The sequence below is a fragment of the Acinonyx jubatus genome, chromosome C1 (genome assembly GCF_027475565.1).
Source record: "Acinonyx jubatus isolate Ajub_Pintada_27869175 chromosome C1, VMU_Ajub_asm_v1.0, whole genome shotgun sequence".
NCBI classification, from domain to species: Eukaryota; Metazoa; Chordata; class Mammalia; order Carnivora; family Felidae; genus Acinonyx; species Acinonyx jubatus.
Window position 1 is genome coordinate 133,864,516 of NC_069381.1, and position 21,092 is coordinate 133,885,607.

The 21,092-nt window shown below is 38.9% G+C and overlaps 1 long non-coding RNA gene across 1 annotated transcript; it reads left to right on the top strand.

The window, feature by feature from the left end:
• The first annotated feature begins 46 nt into the window (after positions 1–46).
• Positions 47–20,540, top strand: LOC113598235 (uncharacterized). Its single transcript, XR_003418887.2, has 3 exons — positions 47–5,479; positions 6,788–10,633; positions 16,667–20,540. It is a non-coding gene; the product is annotated as an uncharacterized LOC113598235 (long non-coding RNA).
• The last annotated feature ends 552 nt before the right edge of the window (positions 20,541–21,092 follow it).

The following is a 21,092-nucleotide window of genomic DNA, read 5'->3' on the forward strand; positions in this document are numbered from 1 at the left end:
GTTGATGGGGGGTGGGAGGGAGGGGAGGGCGGGTGATGGGTATTGAGGAGGGCACCTTTTGGGATGAGCACTGGGTGTTGTATGGAAACCAATTTGACAGTAAATTTCATATTTAAAAAAATAAATTAATGGAAAGATGTTTGATGTTATAGATAAGAATGTTTAATATTTTTATGATGGCAATATTTCCCAAATTGACCTATAGATTCAACACAATCTTTATCAAAATCTGAGTTGATTTTGCTGCAGAACATGACAAACTGTCCTAAAATTACTTTAAAGGACCCAGAATAGTTCAAAATAATCTTGGAAAAGAAGAAAAAAGTTGAAGGACTCACAATCCTATTTTAAAAACTTACTATAAAGCTGTAGAAGTCAAGACAGCTTGGTGCTGGTGTAAGGACAAACACAGATAAATGGAATCAAATTGAAAATCCATAAATAAACCTCCAAGAAAAGGGAGAGAGAAAAATACATAGAGCAAAATCCAAATTTCTATCTTGAGATAAATGCTTCAATATATCATCTGTCTATCCTGCTATCATATTTGTTTTCATGATTCCCTATGAAATCATTTTGGAATAAATATAATCAATTGGAATAAATATTTTCTGATTGAAGTTTGGCAATTGAATCTTTTGTCACCGCAGAGAAAAGAGTCAGTATTTCTCTTTTTCACTCCACTACATTATTCCCTATCCACCTCCCTCGCCCCCAGCCCCATGGCCAACCACCTGGTGAACTCTCTGGAAAGGGTAAACATTAGCTGATTTAAATACACACTGAGGTATAAACTATTCATATCCCAAATTTTCCTGAGGCTCAAAGGTCCTTGGAGGGTTAGTGAGCCAGAGTATTCCAAAAGCATTTCTGTGACCTCTGAATCCAGACCCAGCCAAGTTACCATGTCACCTAGGATTAGGATTCAGAGCAAGGCAGCTGACTTGGTAAGAGAAACTGCCTAAGCTCCAGTAATAAAACTATGGTTTGGTTGTTAGAGTTGCTATAAAGTAGCAGTTGTTTTAAAAATTGTGTTAAACTAGGAGAGTTGAGAGGATTCAGTTAAGATTTAGGAAGATGTGAGGAACATCCAGAGGCACCAAATTTGAGAGAGTATGATAAGGAAAAATATTCTTTTTTCAGAAATTTTAAGTAGGAATGAGGCAGATTGCTGCTGTTTCAGAAGGGACGGCGAGGGGACTGAACGAAACCAATAATTAATCTTATAATATATGAGGCTGAAGGCAATTAAAATAAAATGAATACTAGTGACTTGAGTTTGTTTTGGAATAGAGAACCTATTTAATAATGAGGCAACTGCCCAGACTGAAAAGAAATGTTTGGGGAGGGATGAAGAAAAGTTTATAAAGGCCAAATTTATTGAGCTCTTAAAATATGATCATGTTGGAGTGAATTTCAGAAGTTGTGATTATTAAAACTACTTACTACTTCATTTCTATCCTGCCAAACCCTGCCAGTGAAAGAACACACAACTCACACTATGGCAATGGAATTTAGAGAATCCACAAAACTTCATCAATTGTCACAAAAACACACTGAAACTAACAAAAATCTGTTTCGCCTACCTTTCAAATGTTAGTTTCATTTTGAAGAGTCTATAAACCATATATAGAGTTGTAATGAAAAGAAAAACTAGCCCAGGAACTTTTTCAAATGTTCTGAAGGTATTATGATGTTCGTCTCCAATACAGATGTATTTTCAGCTGTGCCCCTCCCTCCCCATCCCAGTAGGCAGGCAAATTCAGATGATATGTGCTATGGAACTAGAAAATCTCAACAAAATCATAATTTAAACATCTAATTATGATTCTTAAAGAAAACTCAAATATATAAGCTTTTTCCTCTCAATTAAAAACTACAAGCAGATGAATTTTAGGTTTTGGATATCAATGTTAAATAGAATATACGAGATTGCTCATAAGAGATGGGGTGAGAGGGACAGGCGGCACAGGGAGGCAGCACCACTGGAAATACACTGATAAACAATTAAAAAGATTAAATAGAAGGAAATTGTCTACACATTTTTACAGGAGAAGGTTAATCTAAAACGACACCAGTCCCAAAAAGGTTAGCTGTCACATTCAACAGCAGGGGCATATAGTGGTCACTGGCTACCGAAAGGAAGAAGTGGGTAAATTTCTCCAGGTCACATACTTTCCAGAAAGATGAGCTCTTCAGTGTCTTTGGCTGGCCTGTGTTATGAAGGCGTCCCATTCTATGGAAGGTTTTGTTAACCTAGCTAGAAGCAGGTCCTGATTGGTCATGGGAGAATCCGGACTAAATGGTATACATTTCTGATGATGTAAAAGTAAATTAGAGAACAGGGCAAGTTATTACACCAGAGAACGGAGGGCAATGGGGAATAATAAAAATCAGGCTACTCTAATTTCCTTTGAACAACTAAATATATACAGGTCATTATTTCCTGTAATCCGCAGGCCTCCCAGTGCAAGTCCTGGCCCTGTGTTAAAGCCTCTGAGACAAAAACAACAAAATGCAGTGTGGAGAGAAATGAAAAACACTGTAATGCTATTTAAAGAATGGATTAAGTACAGTTTTCAGTTGCCAGCTTTCTTCTCATCTTGGAATGTTAAATTAGAGAAGCAGGAGGGAAATTCACCTTGTTTGAAAAATTCAGATGTCTCCCTACCAGCAATTTCCATTCATATTTTCTGTAGTCTGTTCCTGTACATGGCTGGGGCAGCTGGGCTGCATTCTAACTTCTGTTTGCCAAAGCAGAATCATAAAGGGAATAGCAGTTTCTCCTTGAATGGGGTTTAGGCTATACTCAACATTATTTCTCTGGAGATTGATCTGAGTCCTTCATTTCAAGTCTGGGCCAAAAGTGGTCCCTTTTCCCAGATGGACACTATACCAGTTGCATAGGAGTGCGGAAGTCTCTTTTCCAGCCTTAGGTAGGTCTGTGCATCCTCCCTAATACAGGAGGGCTTGTAGGCAAACAAAAGCAGCTACTTATAGGCCCAGGGCATTCTGTGTGTTGGCAAGAGAATAATTGAGAAACAATGAAGACTTTTTCCAGTGCTTTTGGCTCCATGGACCCCTGACGTCCAAATCACCTGATGTGCTTATTGTACATACTGATTCTTGGGCATCTAATCAATTTTGCTAAAGGATGGAACCCAGGAACTCTTTCAAATGGTCCCGTTGATTCTTACAAACACTAAAGTTTGGAAATCACCGCTAGCCATTCTTTACCTTTTCACCAAACTTATCGAAAGGAACTGCTAGGGATGTTTTTGTTATCATATTTGTATCTGGAGACAGCTAGAACTAAATTCACTATGACTGTGCCCAGTTTCTTCTCTAGGCACTGTCATACTATGTTGAATAAGACTTTTTCCAATGGTATTAAATTCTTGTACTACTCAGCTTGTGACAGTCCTACTGCATTTCACGTGTCCTTATTGTTTCACCCACAGGACCATGCATAATCTATGAAGATTTGATCACATGGGGACTCTTAGCTCCCAGGCAGCTAGATGGGGACAGAGAATCTGAGTGATGGCAGAGAGTTCTTACTCTGGGAGGCTGGCCTGGAAACACCAAAGTCTCACCTGTTCCCAGCAAATCTATCCAGAAAGACTGGAGAATGTCCAGAGATGGCAAAGGTTGAGTTGAGACCCTGAAAGCTGGCAGTGTTGATCTGGGAGTTCAGCTTAAGGGATGGGGGCAGTAATAAAACAGAAAGGGGGCAGTTAGTTTGGTTAGAAAAATAACAGGATACAGCCATCTAATGTATTTCTAAACATGACTTTCTTCACTATCCAATATTTAGATAAATACAGAAGACGTCCCTTTTACCTGGGATAGTTCTCCTCAAGCTTCTTGTCCCAGTGCAATCATTAATTGCTTATGTGTTCCGTTTGGCTAAAAATGGTATGCAGATCCAGTAATATCTTGTCCTCCCGTTACCTTTGCTGGTCCTAAAAAGAGACCACATATCCAAGTTCTATAATTAAAAGATTAGTAAGCCCCTTTAAGGCTTTATCATTGCTTAGCCTTAGAACGAGTTTTAATAAGGTGAGAGAAATAACAGGTTCCATTGGCACTAGACATGGAGTGAGGGAGGAATGACATCCAAGAGAATGGTGTAGGATACAAAGATTGAGGACAGGTTTATGTCAGGCCATGTCTGGTGCTACAGAAAACCCTGTTACTTCTGATACTTTTTTTTTCTTTAAAAGAGAAGTTCTAGGGGCGCCTGGGTGGCTTGGTCAGTTAAGCGTCCGACTTCGGCTCAGGTCATGATCTCACGGTCCGTGAGTTCGAGCCCCGCGTCGGGCTCTGTGCTGACAGCTCAGAGCCTGGAGCCAGCTTCACATTCTGTGTCTCCCTCTCTTTCTGCCCCTCCCCTGTTCATGCTCTGTCTCTCTCTGTCTCAAAAATAAATAAACGTTAAAAAAATTTTTTTAAATAAAAAATAAAAGAGAAGTTCTATTTGTAATTCAGAGCACACAAAATATTTAAACATTATCTTTTTATCAAACCATTGAATACACTTATTTTTATAACTTTTCTCGACTGTTAAGTAATAGTCTTGAATATTAAATACTAACATATTTGAAAATTACACCTTTACTCTGATTTGCCTAGATCTAATATTGCCAGCAAGCTTTTCCAGCTATTTTCCCCCAATCATCTTTGGTAATACTTTAAATATTACTATGACATATTAGAAATAATAAAAATCCCTACCTTTCCAGGAAATGCTGCTATTCTAGAATCATAGAAAATTGGACACCTCGGAGTGCCTGGGGGGCTCGGTTGGGCGTCCGACTTCGGCTCAGGTCATGACCTCGCGGTCCTGGGTTCGAGCCCCACATCGGGCTCTGTGCTGACAGCTCAGAGCCTGGAGCTTGCTTTGCATTACTGTGGCTCCCTCTCACTCTGTCCTTCCCCCACTCACTCTCTGTCTTTCTCTGTCTCTCAAAAATTAATAAATGTTTAAAAAATTAAAAAAAAAAAAGAAAATTGGGCATCTCTGTTTAAAGAAAGTAATTGTCATAGGTTCAGTTAGGCCTGGGAGGCAGAAAAGGAAGTGAAACAAAATAGGGGGCTGATATTTAGTATGTTCAAGTTGGGGGAAAATAAGATACTTTCAATAGAACTGAGTTCTCTTGTCATTGCCAGAAAGTGTCTCTGAGAAAATAAACATATACACTCCCTTCCAAAAAAAAAAAAAAAAGTGAGAACAGGATTTTTCCCCCCCTCTTAATTTGCTGTTTGTTTCTAAAAAAAATCCACCCCCACATAGGTCACTTGGAATTCATTTTGTCTACATCCTGGACTGCACGTAGGGAGACAAAAAAAAACCGCCTGGGATTGGAGAGGAGGAATGTGGCAGGGCATGGGAATCGCGGTGTCCTGGTGGTCACCGAGCATATTTTGGCTTGTCTTAAAACAAGCAAGCACCGTTGGACCTTTGGAATCCTAACAAGTGAGTCCCGCTATCACCCTACCTATCAGAGGCTGGCTGCCTGAGAAAAAGCGTGTGGGTTTGAGGCTGCAGCCGGAGGCGATGGCTGGCTCTGTGTCAGCCCCTGCCTGATTTCTGACTTCCAGTACTGTTCTGCGACTTCTGACCCTATCCGGTGTCCTGTTACAGTTCATTTCAATAATTAAACAGTTCGGGGATGGCAAGACTTGTGTGTTGTCAAGAGAAAATCAGGGCGATGGCTTTTTCTCAATACTGGAATCAGGAGTGCTTGGGTTTAATTATATTAGCCAGTGCCTGTTCATTAATTTTCCCAATCATAGGGAGGCATGCTTGCCGGGCGAGATTGGCAATGGGTTAAAGCGGTTATTAAGGCAGGGCATTTCAAAGGAAAGGGATCCGAACTCTGACAAAATCAGATGTCTGAAATTTCAATCAAGTGCCCTGGGTTCCAGTGGCAGCTTTACTCCTTGAAAGAAGACAGCTTCTCTCCCATCTGGAATCCCAAATCGCTCGGGGAGCGGGACTAAGCCATTGGATGCCAGCTCCAAATATGCCGATTTCTCAGTGCCAGAAAAATAAACTGCTCCCTTCAAACTCCAAGTAATTGGTTGATGCACCACTTCTGAAAAGTCTCTTACATCTTCACTGTTGCTCAGTGAAGCTTTTCCACCTCCCCACTTCAAGGAAAAAGAAAGGGGGGGGGGCAATATAATGTACTTAGTGAAACCAGCAAATTTGCCATTTTTGCTACTTTAGCACAAACGTTAATACTTCAACTTTTCGTTAGGGATGTCTTGGAAATTTTGCTTATTTTTTCCCCCTTTGGAGAGTGTAATGTGTACCTTAATGCCCCCTTTCATTATTGGCCTGGCCCTCTTCCCAGCTCTTCCCTGCTGACTCCGGACCTATCCTGGTTATTTTGTGGTGATGGCTGGCTCTTGGTCATTCAGACATGTTTGTGGCTTATAAGTGTATCCAATTAGATGCCTCAGTCTCCTAGGTCTCCTCCCCATACCCTGACAAAAGTGGTCTTGCTCACAAATTTCACTGGCCTCCCTAAACTATTTTTTTTATCATCTATCTCTTTTGTGAGCCTAAGAAATGTCCAAGCGCTTATCTCTACTCATAATGAAAATGACCAAATCGTAAGAGCTCAAAGGTGTCCTACCCACCCTTTTCATCCATGAGGATACAGCTTGACAATGAATAACCTTGATGTTTAAGCTAGCAAGCAGTCATGTTCATGATACTGTGGCAGCAGGGAATGAAGCAATGACTATAATAACCATACATTCTTCCCAATTTTAGGTGAAGAAATATTATTTCCTTCCTGACTCGCTGAAAATTCAAGTAGAGAAGACCGTGAAGAATCTGGGCAATATTTCTCATATTTAGTTCTGTAAGATTTTATTTAGTTGTGCTCTGACCCTGGGTACTCTTGAGAGCTAAGAGATATAGAAAATGTCTTTTGGAGTTTGAGAACCGGGGTTCAAAATCCTAATCCTGTCTCCTTTTATCCATAGGATTTGGGCAAGTTACTTAAGGTCTATCACCATTTTCTTATCTGTAAAATGGACTTAATAATAGTATCTACCTGAAAGCATTATTGGAAGGAGTAAATGAATACTTCATCTGTAGAACAAATGTCTGTCACAAGATAAGAAATTTCATTCTTATTATAGCCCCATCAGTTGATATGTATTACAGCATCTAGGACTCTGATATGTAAATTTTACTTAGACATTTTTATTCCTTTGTATGTTTTTAAGAGTAATGCCTTGAGACACTTTTCATCTCTGTGTTCTTAATGTAACATCACAGTGTTTCACTCAAAGTTACTCCATAAACATTTGTTAAATGGATGGCTGGCTGGCTGGCTGGATGGATGGATGGACAGATGGAAGTAGAAATATACAGCATCAGGGTTGGTCCTAAGCAATCATTTTCAAATCAGGACGTGTATATCTGGGGGTATCTCCTTTCTGTCATCCCCTTCAACTGTTTAGATATTGTTGCCTTTCTAAGTTTGGACATGCTCCAAGCCTTGTTTTTCCTCCTCTTTCTTATCACATTTTTCTTCTCTTCAGTTCTTCTAAGTGACTATCTAGTTTGATCAGTAAGTAAAAGGGGCTTTATGTGTCATGTCTTCAAGATAGCTTGTATATTTTATCAGATATTTTTTTTCTCACTGCTTCATTCCACAGAAGTGACTAATATGGGGATTTCAAGAGAGCTATTACAAAAAAAATTTTTTTTGTAGGAGGCTTTTGGACTTAAAAAAAAAAAAAACAAAACCTATAAAACATCTGCCTCCTTTACCTGGGGCTAAAGCTGACCCTGAGCAATACTTTGTTCCAATAATATGAACAGCTACATAAACTCATTTTGCATGAAAAGGTAGGGGGTAAATATCGAAAGAAGGAGGCCATCAGGAAGCCCCTGTGGCATATGCTGAGTTACAGTCCAGCAATAAGATTAACACATGCACTTCAGCCCCTCTCCCCATCCCCAAGGGAAGAGAAGCCTGAGTGTCAACATGAAATATTCAAGTCTCATATTTTCCAGGTGTACAAGCCAAATCTCGCAATGATGTTGGCGACTTCTTAGAGTTGCAAAATAATGGAGAAATTTTCAAGTGAATGATTCTCTGGATCTCTTAAGAATATTCTTTCTTTCTACATGTTCTTTCAAACTTGGTATTTCAACAGTGGTGGAAGGTCAAAGTGGAATTCAGACAAGTGTCACATATTTTGCTGAGGCAACAGGTACGTAATGAAGGCTTTTTAAAACTGCACATACAATGGATGAAACAAGAATTGCATAAAAACTCTGAAGTTTAATATTCACTCTGTTGAGGCATTTTCAGGCAGGTTGGGTATATGTCATTAGCCATTTTCCAAATGCCTGGATAATGGCTCTTGGTTACTAAAAGAATATTAGAAGCCCTGTTGAAAGGGTCCTCAAACTACAGAGGAAGGTGATATGGGGTGGGGGAGAGGGTACTGCTGGCATCGCCTTTTCCCTGTAAGCAATCCCCACTCATTGTGGGCGCCCCAAAAGAAGTTTGTGAAAGCATAGAGGAGAAGGGGAAGGGTGAACGGGAAGGACTGAAAGGGAAGGGAAAACTATCATAGGGGGTGCAAAAGGAAAAGTCACAGAGGCAAGAAGAAACCTCCAAGAATTGAATTCTATAGATGCAAAGGAGAGAAATATTGATTGGTGGCAGATAGTACTTGAAGAAAGATGGAACAGTGTGAGAAATAAGGAACAGAATGAGGATATATTATTTCCCTACTATATTGTGGGCAGAGTGGACCATAGTCTGTTACACCATCAACCTTCTAATATGGGTATTTTGGGTCCCCACTTCATAACAATTGAGTTAGGGCTAACTGAGGTAAAGCCACACGTTTCAGGTCAGTGTTAAGTAAATCAGTTCAGGGTTCCACAGCACACTGTCTGGTTCCATCGAATTTTTTTTTTTTTTCTGTACCTTCTGCACTTTTTTCTGGAACTTCTGCCTCACAGTGAGGCCTTTGATTTGGCTCTAACCTGTTTCTTAGTTTCCCAGGTAAAAGGTGCAGACTCCAGAGGGAGTAGCATGGTATGGCCAAGAGAAAGCTGTCATGGGAGTGGTAGATCCCTTACTTCTATTACAAGCCTCGTTACTAAGTAGCTGTGTGATCTTAACCTCTAGTCTATGTTCCTTTCTTCCTCATCTGTGAAATGAGGGAGTGGGGATGCAGTGTTGTCTTAAGGTAGCTTTTGGCTTCAATATTCTGTGGTTCAATTGAGTTAAATGAAAGTGAATGTAACCAGATGAACGCTGGGCTTCTAGAAGTAATGCATTCATGTACTCCCTAGCAAGTACGGGTTATTGGAGTCACTGGGAGAAATGCTTTAAATTTATATTCCATTTAGAATATCTGTTAGTAGATGTGAAAGAAATTACATGAGAATGCCGAACAAATATGAAGTTCAGAAGACAGATATTTCAAAACTTTTTGGAAAGAAATCGAAGAGAAGAAAGAAGGGAAGTCGGTAGGAGAAAGGTTGAATCAAAATATCCCCCCGCCCCCCCCTTTGGGGAAACAGCTGCATTACTGATGTTCCTTTCCTCATACCAGAATTGTGTACTTATTTCAGAATATGGAAGCACTTGTAGCATTTTCCCTCATTCTTACTAGTTCCAAAGTGGATTATATCCCTAGCTGGGTCATTCCATATTCTTTATTTTAAAACTTACTCTAAGTGTCTTAAATATTAACAATTAATCTAATCTCTGTATTTAATTCATAGACTTTTAAACTAAAATAATACAAGTTATAATCACTCTGCCTAAATTAGACTTTAAATCTCTAATGCACTTTTAGATTTCTAAATTATTTTTTATTTACTAAACTATTACATTCTTTCTGCAATGAGGTAGGTATGAACAAATAGATTTAATTGCAAATACATTATGAAATTTGATCTTCACACAATCTTATGAGGAAGATAAAGCAGAGTTTATCATTTTCATGAATGAATCGCAGGCAGGGAAAGATTACCTCTCTTCCATTTTTTTTTTTTTAATTTAGGAACCATATACCTTTAGAAAGGAATGGTAAACTTGGAAGAAAGAAAATTTTAAGTGAATGTTTTTCAAGGGCAATGTTGCGGTATGCATGCCCAGCATGGTGATGGGGGGGTGGGGGGAGTCACCCTGTGGCTACGTGGAAGGTAGTTCTTCCTGCTGTGCACCATGCTGGGCTTGCCATCCTGCGCAGGGCCCCCATCCAACTCAGCTTGGTGAGAGCTACATACTCTTTGAAGGACTTGCTCTGCTTGTGGAGGGAGGGACGCTTCGGGGGCTGCCACAGGTGGGAGTCGTTCCCATCAGTGGCCAGCTGTTGCTGATAAAGGAAGCTGGTCACTAGCTTCTCCAGCTGGAAGGCGCAAGCCAAAGCTTTCGCGGTGCTTCGCAGCGGGCAGTCCTGGAGCTTGGTTTCTGCGGAGGCTATGCGGCCACGCAGATACCGCGGCCACCTGGTCTTCTTCCTCCGGGAGTTCCCTCTCCTCCCTCTCCAACCGGGGCTGGTGCGGGAAGGACCCACAGAGCGCTTCAAAGGCCAAGTCGTCCTGGAAGTACAGGCAGGAGGCATAAAGCACCAGGTTGGTCTGGCTGTTGAAGGCGGCCTTGCTTGCGTCTTGGTGGGAGTGGGGTGAGGGTGCGGTAGGTAATTAGTAGAAAAAGTTGTCTAGAACCTGGGTGTTCTAATTCCAGCTCAAGCCCCACTCCCTTGATGATGGGCTGCTTGCTTTGTCCTCTAAGTAGTCTGCGGACATCACAAAACTGAAACCTCAACAATAGATAGAGATGTGGGGTGGAAGACGGGGAGTAGAATTAAAACAACTAATCTGGGTGCTAATATGAACTTCACGATTTAGGAGCTATTTGGCTTTAGGGCAAACGTACTCAACCTCCCTGAACACTTAGAACAGTCTTTCTGAACTTTTTTCTTCACTTGTAAAATGATTACCCCAGTCCATTTCTAGGTCTTGCCTTGTCTATGCTTACAGAGAATATGTGTATATATGTATATATATATATATATATATTACATATGTATATGTATATATATTACACTTCTTTGATCCATGGTTCTCAAAGTGTGATCCTTAATTAGCAGCCATCATCATCATTTAGGAATTTGGTAGAAATAGAGGTTCTAGGGTCCCTCCCCAGACCTCCTGAATCAGTAACTCTGGGGCTGAGGTTCAGTAATCTTCGATTTGACAGGTTCTCCAGGTGATTCTGACTCACACTAATCCTGAAGAACCAAAGCCTTAGTTTAAAGCACTATCTTAAAGCAAGTCCTGTCAAATCTATGAATATTCATTGAATGGCTATTAAATGTAAGATACTGTGCAGCTGAATGGAGAATTAAAGAATAAAGCAGATCTCATGATGTTTCTTTCTGATTTCCGACAGTCTTTAAACAGAAGTAGGGAAGGGCAAAACAAACAAACAAACAAACAAAACAAAACAAAACAAAAAAACCTGTGTCAAGTAATGCAAACATTACGTTTGAAATCCAGCACCTTTGGGTTAGAAATGGTTAGTAGTTCAATTCAGGATATAAGGATTTCCCTGTATGTAACATTTGAGCCTTACCTCCCATGCCCAAGAATAGGGTCTCGACAGGAGATGTCAAGATGTTTAATAAGTAGAGGATTTGGCTTTCCTATTCATATCACAGATCAGGAACATACCTCAAAACATCCAGTTTCTCTTAAAGAGAGCAGAAGGAGAGGAGACACTTTATTCCATCATAGGATTTCTCTTTGTTCTGCTCAGCTCCTCGAACAAGGAAAAACAGAAGGAAGGCTGGTGGAAAAGTTGGTGCTGTATACAAAGTAGGTCAGGAGGAAAGAAAGAAAAAAAAACAAGCCAGACCAAAACAAAACCTATTAGAATCTTCTCCCTTCCCTACCAGTCGCATTATTGCTGGGGAGGTTTTAGTAAGGTGAGGAAGAAGCTTTCACTCTGCTGAGCACATTCCCCAAATGCATATTATCAGAAAGTGATTCAGGAATTGAGACTTCCAACTATTTTGAAGCCATAAAAATACTGGGGTCATTCCTTTGCAATTTATATTTATTTGGGTGTTTATTTTCTATTACATTTATAAGTATGCTACTCAGACAATAGAATTTAAAGGGAAAGTGAAACAAGCAAAAATAATTGGTAGTATTTTATTCACACAACCATTGGTCTGCCTTGCTCACCTTAACACGAAGTTACTAATTTAGTTACTATGGTGAAAAGGCATTAGAGGTTTCGGTGGGAAAGGATAGATACATCTGTTTACTGGGTCCTCAAGCATCAGTGAGCCAGGTAGACATGTAAAGACTGCAGTTTTGATGGTTATCATGTATTTAAATATACTCTATCCTCTATGGACCAATGTAAGATCTGTTCTTCCCCCATCCTGGTACTTTCTAGATGTACTAGAAGCCACTTCTAGTGGTAAGGTGGTCACTATGGCATGTAAGGAGAGGAACATCCAAACTTCTTTGGCTGACACAATACTCCTGCTTTATGATTCACAAGCTCACAGTTCCATAGACAAAACCAAATTAGCAATGTGTTGTGGGTATTTTGGGAAGGTGGGGAGTTAAGGGGAAAGGACTTTGAGGAACCCAAGCTAGATTTAAAGGTATAGCTTTCAGGGGGCGCCTGGGTAGATCAGTCAGTTGAACGTCTGACTTCAGCTCAGGTTATGATCTCATGGTTCATGAGTTCAAGCCCCACATCCAGCTCTGTGCTGACAGCTCAGAGCCTGGAGCCTGCTTTGGATTCTGTGTCTCCCTCTCTCTCTGCCTCTCCCCTGCTCAGTCTCGCTGTGTTTCTCAAAAATGAATAAATGCTAAAAATTAAAAAGAAAAATAAAGGTATAGCTTTCAGTAGCAATATAATGAGTAAGAATTCAGGAAACATGAAAAATTAGAGGCAGAAATGACTCACCATTTGAAAGAAAAACTTGGATAGGTTTTGGGGTTAATTTCTGTTTCTCCTAAATGAGATTTTCATCTTGTGTGCGTGTCTGTGTGTGTTCAATATTGGCCACAGATATCGAGGAGGTGGGTTTGTTGTAATGAAAACAATAGAAATATAAAGGCAGTTTGATCTAGAAGAAAAAATGCCAGGAAGCTTCTGTAGGCTGGGAACTTAACCTATCACAGAATGAGTATAGTATACTCTGTTTATAATCATGAAACCCAAGTCAGCAAGTCAAGGAACTTCCCCAGGTATCTACTTTTAGACTAAATGTCCTCCTTGAATAATGGAATCACCTCAGTTTACTGCCTAGTACTTAGTTTGTAGCCACAGTCAAGACATTCAAATCCTTCTCTTCCGTGTCCTCCCATAGATAACTTGTATGTGTGCACCATAATTAAACAAACATTGCCATATTTGTTGTGATTACAGGCATACCTTGTTTTATTGTGCTTTGCCTTATTGCACTTCACAGATATCTGTTGTTTTACAAACTGAAGGTTGATGGCCATCCTTTGTCCAGCAACTCTTTCTGCACCATCTTTCTAACCGCATTTGCTCACTTCATGTCTCTGTGTCAGGTTTCAGTAATTCTCATAATATTTCAAACCCTTTCACTGTTATTTGTTATGGTGATCTGTGATCAGCAGTTTTTGATGTTACTATTGTAATTGTTTTGGGGCACCATGAACCAAACCCATACACGAGGGCAAACTCGATAAATGTGTGTGTTTTGACTGCCCCACAGACCGCTGCTCCCATCTTTCTCTCTCTTCAGTCCTCCCTATTCCTGGAGTCACAACAATATTGAAATGAGGCCAGTGAGTAATCCTACAATGGCTTCTGAATGAAAGGTGAAAGATTTGCACATCTCTCACTTTAAATCAGAAGCGAGAAATGATGAGCTTAGTGGAAAGCCAAGATAGACCAAAAGCTAGGCCTCCTGTACCAGTGAGCCAAGTTGTGAATGCAAAGACAAAGTTCTTGAAGGAAATGGAAAGTGCTACTCTAGGAACATATGAATAATAAGAAAGTGAAACAGCTTAACTGCTGATGCAGAGAAAGTTGTAGTGCCTGAATACAAGATCAAACCAGCCACAGTATTCCTTTAAACCAAAGCCTAATCCAAAGCAAGGCCCTAGCTTCTCTTCAATTCTGCAAAGACTGAGAGAGGTGAGGAAGTGCAGAAGGAAAGTGTGAAGGGGCACCTGGGTGGCTCAGTCAGTTAAGCATCTGACTCTTCATTTCAGCTCTGGTCATGATCTCAGGTTTCATGAGATTGAGCCCCATGCTGGGCTCCATGCTGATGGCACAGAGCCTGCTTGGATTCTGTCTCCACATGCATGCTGTCTCTCTCTCAAAATAAATAAATAAGCTTAAACAAGCTAACAAACAAACAAAAAAGAATTAAAAAAATGTGAAGCTAGCAGAGATTGGTTCATGAGGTTTAAGGAGAGAAACCACCTCCATAACAAAAAAATGCAAGGTGAAGCAGGAAGTGTTAATGTGAAAGCTTTAGCCAATTATCCAGAAAATCTAATTAAGAGTATGAATGAAGGTAGCTACATTAAACAGTATATTCTCAATATAGATGAAACAGCCTTTCTTTGAAAGAAGCAGCCATCTAGGACTTACATAGCTAAAGAGGAGAAGTCAATACCTGGCTTCAGAGGACAAGCTGACTCTCTTTAGGGGCTAATGCAGCTGGTGACTTTAATTTGAAGCATTTCATTTAACTTGAAGTGCTCATTTACCATTCTCCAAACTCTAGGGCTCTTAATAATTTTGTTGAATCTACTATTTCTATGCTCTATAAATGGAACCACAAAGCGTGGATGACAGCACATTTGTTTAAAACATGTTTCATTGAATAATGTAAGCCTGCTGCTTACATTTGGTTTCACCTGTACTACTGCTTAGAAATAAAGATTTCTTTCAGAACACTACTGCTTTCAGACCTGGCCACCCAAGAGCTCTGATGGAGATATACAGTGACTGTTTTACATGATTGCTAATGACATGTTTACATGATTGCTAACACAATATCCATTCTGTAGCCCATATATTAAAGAGTAATTTAGACTTTTCTTATTGTTTAAGAAATATATTTCATAAGGCTATCACTGTTATAGATAGTGATTCCTCTGATGGATCTGGGAAAAGTCCTTTGAGACCTTGGAAGGATTCACAATTCTAGATTCCATTAAAAACATTTGTGATTCATGGGAAGAGGTCAAAATATCAACATGAATAGGAGTTTGGAAGAAGTTGATTCCATCCCTCATGGGTGACTTTAGGTTCAAGACTTCAGTGGAGAAGGTAATTGCAGATGTGGTGGAAATAGCAAAAGTAAAAAAAAAATAGCAAAAGGAAACAGCAAAAAAAAAATAGCAAAAGAATTAGAAGTGAAGCCTGAAGATCTGACTGAGTTGCTACAATCTCATGAAAAAACTTGAAATGGTTGAGGAATTGCTTCTCATGGATGAATAAAGAAAGTTTCTATCTTGAGATGAAAACTATTCCTGATGAAGATGCTATGGAAACTGTTGAAATGACAACAAAGTATTTAGAATAGTACATAAACTTAGGTGATAAAGCAGCAGCAGGGTTAGAAAGGATTGACTCCAGTTTTGAAAGGAGTTCTATTGTGGGTAACACACTACAGAGAAATTGTTCAAAAAAGGAAGAATCCATTGGGGCACCTGGGTGGCTGAGTCAGTTAAGCATCTGACTCTTGGTTTTGACCCAGGTCATGATCTCACAGTTCACAAGTTCAAGCCCTGTCAGGCTCTGTGCTGACAGCGTGGAGCCTGCTTAGGATTCTCTGTCTCTCTCTCTCTCTGTCTCTCTCTCTCTCTCTCTGCCCCTCCCTTCTTTGCACATGTGTTCTCTCTCTCAAAAATAAATAGACATGTAAAAAAAGAAAGGAAGAGTCCAATGATGTGGCAAACTTCATTGTTGCCTTATTTTAAGAAATGGCTACAGCCACCCCAACCTTCAGCAGTCCCTCACCCAGATTACCAACAACCATCAACATCCAGGCAAGACCCTCCACCAGCAAAAGGAAAGCTCATTGAAAGTTCAGATGATAGCATTTTTCAGCAATAAAGTATTTTTAAATTAAGGTAAATACATTTTTTAGACATAATGCTATTGTACACTTAATAGACTATAGTATAGTATGAACATAACTTTCATATACACTAGGAACCTAAAAAATTCATTTGACTTGCTGTATTATGATATTCACTTTATGGCAGTAGACTGGAACTGAACTCACAATCTCTTTGAGGTATATGTGTATGTGGCCATGATTAGGATCATTAAATCCTGAATATAGCCACCTGTCTCCACTGCATAATTTCTAGTACATGTAGGAAAGAGAACATGCTAGATAAATATATCTTGATTAGTAATTTCAGATAGGACCAATGCCCTATGTAGTCTACCCATCATGAAAAAAATTGACCATGTATGAGCTTCAAGGATTCTTTTTGTTTATTAAATTAGAAGGAAGAAGACCTCAGACTTATTAGTATTGTGGGAGGGAAAAGTGAGCTGGCATGTGATCTGATAGACCAGCCACCCAAAAGAGAACTTTCCAAATAAAAGTAACAGCTTATAACAGTGTCTCCCTTTCACAGGTGAAACCAAATCCTCCTGCTAACACTAGTACCGGTCTTAAGTATGAAATGTGGGTAAGGGGAAGAAGAAGAAGGAAGAGCAGAGACTATATCCATTTCTATAGCTTACAATAAAATATAATAAAAATTGTCTGAAAATTACCACTTGCAAAAATCAATGAGAATCTTTAAGAACTAAATCCATATATACTTGGGGGTTAAAGGGGAGCCAAACTGAAGATAAAATATTTCCCTAATATTTCCCTCTACAATGATCTTGAGTTGAGAATCAATTTTGCTGTCACTATTGACCAAGTATAAAGATATGTTCTTTACAAAATTCACATCGCAGAAATATTTTGACAGCCTTCTTGTTTCATGAGTTTTCACAGTCCTGATCAGGATATGAAAATGTTTTATCTCATTTTTCAATACTGCACCGTTGGTGGTGACTTCATGTTATATATATTGAAAATTATTCATTCACTATAAACTTTCCGTGATTAACTTGCAATGGCTGACATTGGTATGGAGACTGGGGTGAAAATATGTAGTTTTCTATTCAACATTAAGGAAAATAGGAATAGGAATTGAAAAGAAAGCATAATAACAAAGGCTGGTAGATATTTGTGATATGTACAGAAAGTAAAATGAAACAGGAATATTATATGAAGAAATGAAAGATTCCCAAGGACAGAACAAGGCTGATGCTTCAAGATCACATGGAAAGAAATTACAAGATACTTGGCTTAAAACAAATTTTAACATTTTGGTATTAAAAAATTTTTTAAAATATGTACACTTAAAAGGTACTAAAAACAACTCAAACAAGAGCAAGTTTGTGGCTCTTTGATGTAGGACAAATTCAGGAAAGAGCCGTTGGAGCCCTATGAGTGAGTTTTCCCAAAGGATTATAAAAGGATGCAGTGCTGAGCCAGTGCACATTCCTTCTCACGGTCTCCTTTACCTTTTCCCTGCTTCCTTTCTGATGTCTCTTGTTGTTTATGGCTGAACATTTAGGGCTTCTTCCTTTTAACGAATTCTTTAGCCTTTGACTTGCCTGTCACCACTGAATTTTATGCTTTTGTTGTAAGGCAGTGAGCTTGCTCCACACACAGTCCAAATTGAGCAAAAACCCCTTCAAAGCCCCCTCCCCCACCCAATGATGGCATTGTCCTTTTTAATGTACGCTTAGAGAATGAAACAATCTGTTTCAATCCTTGTGTTAGAACAGCTGGAATGATATGAATAGAGGGGGCTGAGCAGTTCTGCAAAATCTTTGATAATAGAGAAGTACAAGTGTTCCCCATCAGCAGTAGGATGATAATTTCTCTGGTATGAATGATGTAACCAAGTGGTTGTATATTACTGCCCCATTCTTTCTTGTCCCAAGACACCCTTGGAAACGCGATGCTACATCTCAATGGGATTTTCCAGTACAAAGATTCTTTTCAAATAGCATAATTGTGGATACACACCACTCCTACAGAGGTAAGTATACTGAAGATGTGCCAAAACATTAGGGCAGAAATTCAGTTCCCATGGCACACAAGCAGGAATCCAACCATTTGCAGCAATAAATAAATTTTTTTGTAGACTCCAAGATTATAAAGTATACACTCTCTGTAAGACTCAAATTGCTTGTTTATTTGTTTTGAAGTAAAACAATCTGATAAATGAAACAAAAAAATTACACAAGAATGCAGAATATTTTTGTTTCACAGCTGAAATTGGTATATTTCTGTTGCTCTTCAACATAGGAAGCCTATAGGCAATGAGAAGTGTTAGGAAGAGATAACAATTCTTTGCTTACTATTGGTTGAACTTTCACTTCTTTGACTTTCAGAGACTATGTAAACAAAACAAGCAAGCGAAATAAAGATGACAGAAATACTAAAATATCTTCCAATCTGAGATTCAACCAAAATTAAGCCCAAGAGAAAAAGAAGAGCAGACATTCTATTGGAGACAAAATGGACATAAGTAAAAATTAGTTGGATGTCCAATTTCTGGAAATCATATCCTATGCACAGCAGTTGTATAAACCTGTCTTTAGAGAGGTGAAGATCTATGTAGAACACATAATAGGCATAATTCGGACAACTCCAAGGGGAAAAATTGATGGATAAACCATAGAGGGGCAGATAACCAGCTCAAAATAAGAAAGAAAATTTTAACTACATGTACTTAACAGCAATAATGACCACCATTACTAGGAGTTTAAGCATAGATAATAGTAAGTAAGACCAAAATATTCCCTCCCTGAATTTCCCAGGCCATCATGGTGAAGCTATGATGCTACAGTTTGTATGTGAGGAGTTTTATTCACTTAGGAGCACCAAGGGAAGTGAAATATAAGACTCTTCTGTTAAGGACTCTCTTCTGGTAAGGAAGGGTCTAAATCCTAGACGACAGTCCAGAACTATAGATTTTAGTGGATACTTGTTTTGACCTAGTATTCATTTGCCCTCTATTCGTATTGGCTAAGGTCACCCTGATTTTCCTGGGAAAACCAACTCTCCCCCACTCTTCATTCAGTTGGGGTTCACATCCCCAAGTCCTAGGGGAAATCTTAATATAGATTTGTTCAATAAAGCCATTAGATCCCTGGCCACAGTGATTTGTTGAGCAATGAGTGTGTAATTCGCAAGAAGCTAGTTAGGGCTAATGAGGAGTCTGTCTCTAGGCTAGTGTTGTTGAGCAGTCACAATAAAAGCCAGAGCTTCTGGAGGTTATTTTGTCCTCATGACAGAAAAGCCTATGCGACAATAAAGTCAATTCAGAGTAAAGCAGAACTGAGATAGGGTCAGAGTAAAAGAGTAAAAATTCATGTAAGCTCTTGAAACCAGCCATGCCTAAAACTAACTCTACCCCAAGACTATTTATTCTTTGAACCTCCCTGCCTCTAGTTAACTGTGGTACTTCAGCTTACATGAGTTGGGATTCTGTCACATACAACCAAAGTTTTCTGATTGCTACATGGATGTCCAGTAAGGACATTAGTGTGATGACCCTGGACAGTCAATAGTCACCAAGGGCCAGGAGAAGAGCAGTGGCAAATTTGGCCATCTTATGATTTTGTCTAGGAGCTGGCATTGAATATCATACACTATTGACTTTAACCAGATCCTCTCTTTAAATTATTGATTGAATCTTCATTTTTTTGTCTCTCAACCTCTGCTAAATTATTTAGTATCCTCATAGCCTTTTGAAACCAATCACATCTGATTTCAGTTATTCTAGACTTTAGGCAGTTTTTTTTAATTTTTATTTATTTATCTTGAGAGAGAGAATCCCAAGCAGGCTCTACGCTGTCAGCACAGAGCCCCTACACAGGGCTCCATGTCAGGAACTGGGAGATCATGACCTGAGCTGAAATCGAGAGTCAAATGCTTAACCAACTGAGCCACCCAGGCACCCCAGCTGTCTTAGTTTTTAAAGACTTAAATACATGGGTATAATTTGGTATAACAGAACATTTTAATAAATTGATTGCAAGTGCTTGCCTGTTATTGTCTTACTGTATTTCACCCTTCTTCATTTATTTATTCTTGTATTGAGTTATTTATTATTGAGTTATGTATCCTCTTTGTATTTAATTTGAATACTCTAAAAAGAGAGAAAATCAGGTTATGAATACTTAGAGTGGTATAGTGTTTATATAGCCATTTTATTTCCATTTTGATACTTTATTTGTAACTCTTAAATTCTCCTTAAAATACTTTGGTCGGGTCCTTGATACATACCGTTTTTATTTGCAAAGAAATTTAATTCAAATTTGACTAGATACAATTTCTAGCATGCAATGAATCCTTAAGCAGTTATTTTTCTATTTTGTTTCTGATAGAGTGTGTTTCACAATGACAGAAGACAACATGATAAGAAAGGGAACTAAGGAAGTTAGGAACTAAGGAACTAAGGAAGTAACTTAGGATGCCAACATCTTAAGATAGGGAAATACCATAGTTTTTTCTATTTCTTGCTTTTAGTTCTTGATTAAAAAAAACCCAAAACCTAGGGTCTCTATTCTTGTGAAATAGTGAAGAAAGAAAACCAGTATCTTTTTGTTTCTGATTGCAGTGCTTCTTGTTTTTTTCATAGTAAAATATGTATAAGAAAATAATAGTACTTATTCTGAATATTGAGGTTAAAAGCCAACATAACTGTATGGTGTAAGAAAGTGGTCCACTTCCATTATTTTGAATTAGCTGTCCAGTTTCCCCAGCACCAATTGTTGAAAAGACTGTATTTTTCCATTGCATATTCTTGCTTCCTTTGTCATAGATTAATTGACCATAAAAGCATAGGTTTATTTCTGGACTTTCTATTCTGTTCCATTGATCTATGTATCTATTTTTGTGCCAGTACTATACTGTTTTGATTACTATAGCTTTGTAGCATATCTAAAAATCTGGGATTGTGATACCTCTGGCTTTGCTCTTCTTTC